Below are 12,526 nucleotides of genomic sequence, written 5' to 3'. Positions count from 1 at the left end.
TCATAACACTGACAGGATCTTTCAGTCTGAAATGTCATGAGGTCTGTGCCATCCTCCACTAATGCTAATGCTAACACTAATGCCATGCCCGGATGGAAGCGATGACCTCTGCAGCCTTTTCCGCTACATCCGCTACAAAAAAAAAAAAACGGCTCGTGGCAGGAATTAAACACCACCTTAACATCCAAACACAAGGTTGAACACCTTTTAGAGATGCTTCACAGGCCTGACACGGGGACCGACATCTTCAGGTGTGTGTAGATCTTTCATTACGGGGGTGCTACTCAGCATGTGAAGGCTGTAAATGTGAGGAAGCAATGTGCCAGAAGAAATGCCACTCAACTCCTAGCTGCCGAGCCTTAAAAATTGATCACCATTTTAGCAATTATTCCAGATGAAAACCTGGCTTATCATTTATTTACAAATTGACCGAACCACTTCAAGTCCTCAGGAGATGAAATTCTTGACGGAGACAGAACTCCGGCTCCACGACGTAGACTTTTAAGCCGTCCGACTTCCTTTGGTGCGGGGCCAGTGGTGTCAAGGCCTATATGTTTTTCGCTCCCTCTTCCAGTATCAGACATCAATAGGCGTAGCCCCTCTTGGAGATCTCTCGAATCATGCAGCCTTTTGCTCATCTATAAAACATGGACACAGCAGTGTCTGAGCGCCGGAGCCTGTGCCGAGCGAAGGAGGGAGCAAACGCCAGGGGAGGGCTGGATGTATGTTGTGTTTGTGCTTTCTGTCTCCCCGTTATTAATGGGAGCAATGAGGCGGGGAGGGCACGCGCGGGGTTAATGTCAGGGGAGGAGTGGTGATCGCTGGGTAACTGTTACTGATGCCGAGGCCGAGTCTTGCTTTGAGGAGGCGGCTGCCCGACGGAGCCAATATCCAGCCGTGCAGCAGCGCAGCCAAGCGCAGGCGCTACAACGCCGCGCTGCTGCTCAGCTAAAGCGCAACCTTTACCGCAATGTGCTTCCGTATCAACATCTGACTCGAAGCCTGAGTCTGCAACACTTTACTACTGCACAATTCAACACAGCCCTTATCATAATGTCCTCCCATATCAAAAATCTGACCTGGAGCCTGAGTTCACGACACGTGCAATACTACACAACTCAACGCAACCCTTACCACAACGTGCCTCTGTATCAAAATCGGACTGCTGCCTGGGTCCACAACAATGTAATACTACACATTGTGCTGGAAGTCGCTCTGGATAAGAGCGTCTGCTAAATGAATGCAATGTCATGTAATACACAGCTCAACACAACCCTTATCATAACATGCTCCCAGATCAAAATCTGACTCAGAAGCTAAGTCTGCAACACTGTAATACTACACAACTCAATACAACCCTTATCACAACACGCTCTCATATCAAAATCTAACTCGGAAACCTGAGTCTGTGACACTGTAATACTACTAAACTCAACACATCTCTGCTCACAATGTTCTTCCATATCAAAATCTGACCTGGGGTGTGATTCCACCACAATGTAATACTGCACAACTCAACACATCTCTTACCACAGTGCACTCCCATATCAAAATCTGTTGAACAGTAACATGACAGAGCTTCAGTCTGTCCTACTCTTGCTCTGTGGTTTCTACTCAAAGCACAGCACTCTTTAATGTATCTAAATGAAAAATGTAACGCATGCAAAATACTTAATCCCCAACCTGTATTAACTCTGTATTTTCGTAAGATACAATCTGAACATGTTAACCATGGACACAGACCCTAAAATCCGCAATCACAGTCGCAATCCCTCAAACTTTCAGAACATGAGAAACGAGAATATAAACCATCTGACATATTTTCATGCTTTAATGTTTCATTGTATGTCACTCCCTCATAAATTTGTTTTTCAAATGCTTGAAAAGGATGGTCCCCTGACAAGAATAAATGCCACCAGATGAATTATGCATCATGTTGAAAAACGTCTCTCAAATTGTGGAGTTTCCCGACAAAATGAATAGATGAACCATGCAAAGTTGATTTAGGGAAAATTAAGATTTTGTTTGACTTCATAAAATTGGGAATTAATTAAAGATTAATTACATCTTATAAAGGGTGTGCGATATTGCATTTTCATGTCTGTGTTTTACAGGCCAGTGAGGCAGTAAGAGCTCAAGACCATTGTATTGTGTCTGAAACTGTGAAATGAAACTAATAATGACAAAAGAGTGGCTTGGCAAGTTTTTCCTAGACACTTGTCAATAATGCCAATAGGTGTATCAATATAAGAATGAGAAAAAAGGGCCAGAGAGACTCAAGACATTTCAAGACATATATATGTAGGTCAACATACCTCTGCTTCAAAAATAATCAATGCTAACAGACAGATACATGTCGGAACAACAAGTTTTACATGTTGTGGGTTATGAATCACACTTTGACTTACATGAGTTGGCTTACATGCTGTGCATAATACACTGAAACTCAAGGATCATTAATAAAGCGCATTCACCTCGTAATAACACCACATAGAACTCGAGATGTAAAACTCTATACAAAGTACAAGCAGAACTCCACATGTACAAATGAGTGATATTCCTTCGGAAAATTATTCAAACAAAATCCCCTGAACCAAGTCATTACAGTCAGATGCCAATATTTGTATGTAATTATTACATACTCCGTGCAAGGATGTACAAAGCAGCAATGCCAAGGCAAACCCTATTCTGCCAACTGACTGTAAAGAAGTACTCTATTAAGGCAGATTTGTGAGCGTGCTTCAGTTAACTCTCTCAAATTTCCTTTAAGCATTTTTCCCTGTAAAATAATTAAGTCATAGACAGTACGTGTGTGCATTTATTTAGCTCCAGAAACGCTGGGCCAGCAGAGTTTTCCGATGAAACGCGTCACATTTTAGTCTTTCGCTCTTTCAGGGCTGAGGTAGCAATCAATAAGTCATTAGCAACAGCCGCACACAAAAACAAACAGGCAATCATCCGTAAACACGCCGCGGAGTGATCGCACGGCGGAGCGGCCCTGCACAGGACACGCGCGGAAATGAAAACCAAAGCACTCATAAACCAGGCACGCACTGAACCGACCAACGGGGGATACGTGTCCGCCCGCGTTAAACAATCGATCAGGGCTCCCAGTCTATGGACCCGTTTTAATTTTGACATCAATAATCACAACACAAAGAGCTCCCGCTCTTCTTTGCTTTGCTTCTGATGAAAGAAAAACAGTTTCAAGTAGCAGGGCCTTATTATTCTCTAATCAGTAACTTCGTGATTAGTTGAGGACTGTTCGTCTCTTGGAGGGATTGACGCGCTTTAACAGTGTCGATCTAACGGATTCATATTCATCAAACCAAATTCTTGTTATAACTACAATTTTTACAATCAAAACAGTCACAGACAAAGGCCTGTGCTACCTGTATGTACACTTAAGATGAAATGTAGCAATTAATTTAGCTAATTAATAGCTAAAATATAGCAAGCATTTTATAGTTTACAGTATATATTGTACCTAGCAACTACCTATGTATTTTATGTATACAGTTAACCTAACGTGTTTTTTTTTTTTTTTTCAATCACAAGAACATAGTTGCAGCCATAACCCTGTGCATTGAAACAAAATGCTTTTATGTTACCCTTGGGCTTGCAGACAGCTTCTCTGAATCTTTAAGTCTTTTATTAATGGGCTCACAACTGAAGCTTGTTTCACTTAATTGTTCAATTCAGACACGTTTATCAAGCCAGGCCTCCATTTATTGCTGTCCTTGTGGTAATTTGTGTATTTCTGAAGGGTTTATACTAAAATGAGTTCAGATGTTCAGATATGGGGGGCAGGGGGTTATCAGTTTAATGTTTTGGTTTAGGATTAAACTGAAAATGAAAGTGTGTGTGAAATTATATATAAAAAAATGGAAATACTCCCATTTCCTCCTGCCTTTTTCCAGATTACTGACTTAATACTGTTCAAATATGCACTAAGTAACCATTTCCCAAAAATCAACAACCTATCTCCCATAGTTACCTGTAATGACTGAACTCTCAGTCATATACATAAAGGGTCAGGTGTCCAGTGGTAACCAGCATCCCAGGATCATGTTTGTTAATACATTTGCATGCCTCCCTCTCAGAAGTCAATGATGTCATGATGAAGTTTAAGTTCTCTTCTGTTTTACTTCAGAAATTGAGTCAAAGCTCAACGTAATCGGCTGAAAGAAAGGTTTACAGGGTGCATAAAAGCCAGTAACTTTCACAGAGTATTTTAACAAGGAGGAAAACAAGCAAAGACGTACTAACCGATCATAGTAAACACTGTTTTATGAAAGCGTTTTCCGACTGTAATTTTTGCATCTTTGTTGCTAAAATGCATTTGTGGCAGGCCATGAACTACAAAAGAAAATCTATTCCACAACAAAGAATAAATACCAGTGTTAGCTGCTTGTCTGAGAGAATATGATAAACGGACCTCTCTAGCTGTTATCTGATTTCATTTCTTTGATGGCTTCTTTGGGAGTGTAACACAGTTACTGAATGATGCATGTCAAGGCTCACTCTGAACAATGTCTGTATTCTTCAAACGCTGTCAGGACAAGCTAATGCTTTAAGAAGGCACTGAAGCAATTGAGTTAGCAAAAAAGTCAAGTGCACATAAGAAACAAACCCTTCCATCTGAGGTAAAAGAGACGATTAATAACACACACACGCTCACTCTCGTCTTGTCGCCCCGGGAGGTTTCACAGTGTCTTAACACTTCCTGTGTTACTGCTGACATGAAGGTTGGGGCATGACAACAATTAGCAATAGCTTTTGCAATTAATGTGTATCAATAATAGTATTACGCTATACTTTTTTGATCTCGGAACGGAAAGCAAAATATATACATTTCATTTCTTTTGTTGACTTCTCAACACATGCTGTTTTATGTTTCAAAAAAATATGAGAAAGATAATTATGTTAAATGAGGGGCTGTCATTCAAATGATCCATATGTTTTATTATTAAGATTAGAATCAAATACACCTGAAGAATGAGGTGTAAATCTAAATAATACTGAGAATCAATTAAAAGCTGTCGGGTTTTTGCTTGAGGGTCATTAAATGTGTTCTGCTGTTTATGAAGTGTTGTATCAATTTCACGTTTTGTAGAATCTGAATTTATTTAGTGTCAACTGTAGCATATTCATTATCAGCTACATCTGTTCATAAAATGACAAAAAAAGAACTAGGCTTGAAAGTATTTGCTCTGCTGCTTTACTCTGAGTAAAGTTTGCTGTGTATCTGTGTCCACAAAGTCAAACTTCAACTTAACCTTTGTCCAGGAAATGGAAAATTGCTTTGTTATACATTAAATTTAAATACTGCATAGCTTTTTGTGACATTGCCCATGCTACATAAAGCCCTTAGAGGACATTGTCCACAAGACGTTCTTCAAGTCTGTTGATGTGAGTTTATAACTGAAGTCTAGGACAGCTGCACACAGCAGGTTTCGCTACATAAAATCTATAGAATCTAATCCTAAATCTACCCACAGAACAATCAATCTGCAGTATTGTGTGTGGTATGACAAAAATTACATACCACACAAGAATCAATTAGTCAATCAATCATTAAATTGCCTGTAAGATGTGTTCACTGCTCCAATGTGTATCCAATTTACATTGCTTAGAATTATATAGCGTATAACCATGTCAATTGACTATAACTGTAATCATTGAGGAGATAAATAGTCTTGATGTTTTTCTTAGTAGATATTTTAAAAACAGCACATGTGGGCCTATGACTTAAATGATCTGCACATATGTTGAGATCCCCCATAAGCCCAATTTATAAATTTATCATGGGCTCTCTCTCTTTCTCTAGAACTGGGGTGGGGCGTACAGCTAATAATTGTTTGGGGTTTTCAGTAAGGTACATAGGGAAAAACATGGCTTAAGTAGTTCTAAATCAAAAACAGAATCATTTCCCCCTTTAGTCTGCTGATAGTGAAGCAGACAAATCACTGTCGATTAGAGAGAGAGGTTAAGAGTGATGCAGGCCCTGGAAGTCCGAGATTCTCTCCGAGTCCAAACCACACACACTGCCCCAGCCATTTGTCTTGGGTGAGGGAAAACTCCAGCTAGAAGCTCCCTATAATGATGCAGTTTTATCAGGGAGATTGGGATACTGTGGGTCAGGACAGATCAAATTTCACTGCAGGAGTTTTTGAAAATCCCTATAAAGGAGAAAAGAAGAGTGAAGACATTGAAAAAGAACAAAGGCATCTGATTGTAAAGGCTATTTCACTTGGTCGGTTGCCACTGATTTGCATGATTTCAGTCATGATAACACTGCTGCGGATGCTAGCAGGAATGTCTGTGTGGTGATTAGACAGTAGGGATGTGCTAAAACTATATTTGTAGACTTTGGTGGAGTACAAAAACCAGCAAAAAAAATATTTGATTATGTGCCAACCTGAAAACTGAATCCTACAAAACCTTAAGGAATGGTCTGATAAAAGGAATAGTGATAAAATCAATGTATTCTGACATTGTGCTGATGCTGAAGGCCAACTGTCATGGTCATCAGGATTGCACTTGGAAATGAATTCTGAAAATGCTTTTTCTCAGAGGGGGGCCTAGTCAAAAATCAAGATGTGATATGTTTGCTTTCGCATGCTTTTGATAGAATGTTGTAATTCATTATTCAGTCAAACCTAAAGCTATGAATCCTAGATTTGGTGCATTCTTATTATTTTGTTTGCATTTGTAAGCGCAACTGATTGATCATTTACAGTCTTTTATTAAAAAATACATTATAAACACATTAATTACCTTAAACATATATGGGCTCCTGAGTTTTACTCGAACACATTTTCATCTTTTTTACATGGGGTGCCGATCACCATCGGCTTCTAAATCCAAAATTGACTTAATTGTTCATAATCACCCCTTACCTTCGATTTCATCATTTCGCTTAGCTCAACTGCAATTTGAAACTTATTAACGTCACCACAACTGACTGATGGAAATGGTCAGCCATTAGCCAGACATGGTTCTAGGAGCGCGTTTTAAGGAACAGGGTGTATTTGTGATTCTGAACAGCAAACCGAGAAAGGATCTCCAGGGGCATCTCTGGGAGCAGAACGTCTGTTCAGTTCCTCACAGCTGGAATCGCAGAAATTAAAGACACCTTTGCAGGGGGCGGGGTTAGAATTTGGACTTTGGTTCACTTGCGGATCCAAAGAGAGGCAGGAAGGCTCTCTGCAGGTTTGTGTGAGCTGAGGGCTGGGTTTATGCAGCTCACTGTACACACTGGGCAGGATTTGGGGCTGTGATACATTGGAAAATGTGCCGAGAACACTCCATCTAACGGTTCATTAGCAGCCAAGCACCTAATGGGGGATTATCACTAAATAGTCATTTAGTGATGCAAAGTCAAGTTGGGAATCGAGCTGAGGGGGGAAGTGTTTATCGAACACCTTGCAAGAGGTCCCACGTCGCTTTTTGAGACACCAGATGCAAAAATATTCAGTTGCGCAGCTTGGATCGCAATTCCAGAAAATCAAATTTTTTTTTTACCAGTGGCCCCCAAGCCTAAAAGGGAAGATTAGTACCATTAGATCATTGGAGGAGAACTAGAAATACACAAAAGAAACACACTTTGTAAGTCATCTACCTAATATTACAAAAACTTGAAAACCTATAATATACTATTCTTTGTCTGCATTTGTTCTGTATCAGACACAACTGATTAACTACTTTACATTTCAACCATCTTTTAAACATTCATTTAAATATCCGGCTATTATCAACAGCTATCTAAAAAAACCATGACATAATCTCTTTCAGCCATGAAGCCATTTGCTCAGTGCTTTTTGTAATGGCTTCATTCGGTATCATTTGTGGTGTATGCTTTGTATTTTATTTGGAAAAATGTAGTTTGAGGTCCTGCTTTCAGATGCAAATTACCAAATGGTGTGAAAATTACGCGCTAAAATGAATTCATTGTGAAAATAGGCTATTTAAACATTTTAAAGTCTAACATGTAAAAGCAATGTAGGACAGCCTCAAAACTGCACTCCCTCCCTCAGCTTAATATATGGGCATTTACTGTACTAACCATGATTCCTTTATCAGCTAAACTTGTACATTTATTTAACTGCAGCTCAACATTTCATACTCTTCAACTGGGCCGACAAGCATCTCTTACTAACTCTTTGGATCTTCTTGAAATCCAATTTATTCTTCCATAGGAAGTCTCACAGTTTCTTCAACCAACCAAGCAGAACTCCCAGAGTGAATTCTTGAAGGTTAAGGTCCATTCCATTTCATTTCACTCTGCTCGGGGAATTAATTGAAATTGAGTTCATGAACTGAAAAATCTTCAAAGAAAATGAAGGGTGATTTTCAATTCAAATCAAATTCAAATTCGATTTCAACCAAATTTCAATATATCTTTTTAATCGACTGAACTGAAATGGACTTAACCCAACTCTGATTTTTGAATACCTTCACCTCCCTTTTTTGATTAAAAACAAATTATTTGTATTAATGTGAGTGAACTTCAAAATGCTGCCAACTAAAAAATACTGGGAAAGAATCATTCCTATATTAATGCTATTAAAAACTGCACTTGTAAGTACTGAGCAATGTGCTTGTAAAGGATTGATCTGGGCTCTCTTACAACATGTAATACAGCACTCAATGGAGTGAGATGGCATGTAATTAATGAAAAAAGACATGAAAAATCTGATCTGAACACACTGCATTTCTTATCTTGTGATAATTACCAAAGCACCTACTGCAGATGATTAAATATTTTGAGATAAAAAATGTGCAGTTCAGCTAAGGGCCTAGATGTCAGCATACACGGCAGGGATAAGACAGATGCTTTCTACAGATGAAAAAAAACCTTACCTTTTGAGTCCTGCAATAGCCTCAAGTCCATTGCAAGAATGCAGCTGAGAAATTAGCCATTACACCACCTGCAATGTCTAAGATTCTATGAAGAACTAAGGCAGCGTCACACCACGAAACAACTGGAAACCAGCAAGACACCACATCACCAATTACCATTGACATACTCAAATTAACAAGACTCAAAATAGCATTTTGTATTTTTGGTTATTGCTTCATACCTTGAACGGTGCCAGCCATTGTCATGGTAACTTTCAAATAGTCAACATAAATCATGATATTTTTATTTTACTAAATGGATTGGATTGCACAAAAAATACACACTTTTTCTTCCATATTTCCAGAGAGAAACAATGTCTTGTTAGCCTCTTCAATTGCACTTTTAAGAGTCAACCACCTGCAAGAATAAAATCATACTGGACACATGTGATTCCCACAAATAAGGGGAGTACAGTGTTTTATTATTAAGTATTATTATTATGCTTGGCCAAGAAGGCATACAAAGACACCAGCTACAATGATTACTGGTGACAATGATGAAAAGAAGTCACTCTTCAGTGACCAGAACACATAAGAAGCCAGTCAGAGCGAGAGCAGATATGTGACAGTCACCACCGCTGCAGGCAAGATCACTTTATCTCTACATCTGCTTACTCCTCTCCCCCACTGTCACTAATGATGACTGTATACTGACAGGTGGGCTGGCTGAACCCAGACTTTTTCCCACCCATACGCACTAATGACTCGCCCCCTCCCTTCCCTCCAGCTTGTCACGCTGCTTGCGTATGTGTGCAGTGCTGTATCCAGCTCTGCCTATTGTGACTACAGTAATGAACACAGTCTGTTCCTCACAAAAGTACAGATAACTGAGCATGTGTGCTGAGTGTGTGTAAGTGCTGCAAGAGCAGGCCCATCTATGATCATACAGTCACATTTCTTTCTCCATTATTATTTATTTTTCTCCATCTTTTTAACAAAATGAAAAATGGCGTTTTAATGCCAGGGAGGTAAACACTTTCCAATGATTCTGATGCCCCTTGCTGATTACCCAGACGCTTGAAGGGTTCCGACTTTCCTGTCACACTCCGGTGTGAGCAAACATTGTCCGCTGATGCCCTTTTAAAAGGAAAAAGGTCAGATCGGATGCAGGGGAAGGCTCGGTGTGCAGAAAGAGAGAGAGACAGAGAGAGACAGGGAATCGGTCTGATCATTTGGACGAGCGCTCGGCACGCGGTTCTGTTTGCTAACACACAAATACTCGCCTCACGTAGCCGAGCTGCCTAACAGCAAGCCTTCGAGGATTACAGACGTGGCACGGGTCTCCCCCGCAGATGTAGATGTGCCGTCTACGATTCTTTCCTGTCAGATTTGATGCCACTGTGGCGGAAGACACGCGACAGAAATGGAACATGGTTTTGTCCAGAGATACTGCAAATGTGCAATGGTGTTCGTTGATCACACCATAGATTCTTTCTCTGCGTCAGGACAACATTGAACAGATCTCAGAAAGCTAGCATGGCAGAAGGCCTGGCAATAACATACTGTATTTCCAGCTGCATATTGCATACAAAAAATAAATAAATAAATCAGAACAAAGAACTCTCAAGCGTTTTGGCTTGTATCACCACCAGCACGCAATACATTTAATGCGACAATCCTGAGCTCAGCCACAAGGCCTCGTTAGTCATTAATCAGGAGGCGCAATTACCAACAAACACCAGCCCCCGATTGGGTGAATAGGTGATGTCAGGCTGGAGAGGGAGTGAGACAGGAAGCGGATTGATGGAAGGGCGAGAACGCCGCGCGATCAGCAGGGGAGAAGGTACGACAAGGTGATGCATCATAGCCCGGATCAGAAGGCCCCGTGTATAAGCGTGAGCTGGGTTGCTCCGAGCTAGCTGCCCTGACAGATGCTTAGTGTTGGATCTGCAGTAGAATTTCCTGGGCCGTATCACAGGTGCGCAGCGTTCACCTGCAAAAAATCACACTGCACCATTAACAAGGGAATTCAAGCAGCTGTAACAGCCTGCCTGTGAAGTCTCCTGTTTTTGTTGTTTTTTTTTCCATGGTGAGGATGGAGGAGGGGAAGGATAAACTATTTGTGTTACTTACATTTGTGCACATAAGATGCATAAATACAGCAGCTGATAAAGCGATGTTAATTATATATGTTGTAATATATTATAAAATGCAGAGAGTAAAATGCTGAGTGCACAGCTATATAATGGAATAAATCAGGTAGAGTTAAATAAAAATAAAGATACAGATACAGGTTAACTATTTATGTAATGAATATGACGAAAGATAAGACTCTGTTTCCAAGCATAATTGCAGTCATGCCCTAATTGCTCAGTATGTGATATTTTCAGATTATTAAGATAGGTATGACGAGCTTTCCACATCTCATATTGGTTTCATATTCATTGTGCTGCTTTTTTCATGTGAGAAGAGCAGTGAATTTTCTTAGTGTCACAGATGTTAAATATATAACTTCACCTTAAATTCAAAGGGTTTTTTTTAATGCATTCAGCCCAGGTTCCGAACGTGGCAAAGAGGGCTTCACTAATAGGTGTGCAGTGCGCAGAGTCGGCTGTGCTTCTGCCACTGTTCTTAGATGGCACAAAGAGAACACAGGAATAAAAGATCAAAAATCACCTTTCTTTCTTTCAAACCGGCGGCTGCGCTCACTTCACGAAAAGTTCACAACTGTAATGGTTCTGGACTCTGGATGTGTGGCCCTCAAAGAAAAGACAGACACTCCTAAAACCAATACCACTGTGGCATGAATACACGGAGGAGGAACAGACAGAATTTGTCATTGGGGAAGAAGCAGTGCACAAAATTTGAGGCAGGTACACTGCCATCTGAAGATTCCCAGCTTGGGGGAGCAGTTGGTCCCCACTTGAGAAGAAGAGATGATGCGAAAGGCAAGGAAGATGTCATTAAAATGGCCAGAGGCCTCACCGCACCTCTTTAATTAGCAAGCAATCAGCAGCATGAGGGCCCATGAATCACTGGGAGATGGGATGGAGCTTGAGCCCACAGAGAGTTGTGTTGTGTTGGCTTGGACGCACTTTACCTCGCTTTCCAGGAGGGCTCAATTCATTATCACTCGTTTGTTGTGGCAGTGAGGGAAGGTTCTTGCATGGTAGAGCATCACAAGAAAGCGGAATATTTACAAATTATGACAGTTGCGTGATTTGGCCGTTCTGAGTGGTGCCATTGCTGTGGCTTGGTTTTTTCAATTAAAGCGGAGAAACAGCCCCGCTCTAAGAAAGCCTTCCATTTATTATTCTAGCCTTTGGAGGAGAAAATACATTATACTGAAAGGCGAGCGGCGTTTGTATATCGAGCTAATTAAAAAAGTCAATCAAACTTTTCTTGTTGTTTCGGCTGTTGGCTCAACTCTAAGTTTGAAAACTTGCCTGAATTACAGAACCGCGGAGGTCCAAGAGCCGCGAGTTGCAGAGCTTTCTCCTGAATTATGCCATTTGTTTTCCAATTCTAAAGGCCTGCGAGGGCTGCTTTCAACATATTTCAAAAACTCTCCCGCGAGAGAGATGTTCTGGGCTTCATGTATACCAAACAGAGCAGGCTTCTGTGGGGCGTTTCTTCTCCCTGCAGTAAGTTGGGAGCCGCATCTCGCTCGTCGGAGCCCTCC

Source organism: Megalops cyprinoides, chromosome 3 (genome assembly GCF_013368585.1).
Source record: "Megalops cyprinoides isolate fMegCyp1 chromosome 3, fMegCyp1.pri, whole genome shotgun sequence".
NCBI classification, from domain to species: domain Eukaryota; kingdom Metazoa; phylum Chordata; class Actinopteri; order Elopiformes; family Megalopidae; genus Megalops; species Megalops cyprinoides.
Note: the sequence above shows the minus strand (reverse complement) of the source record.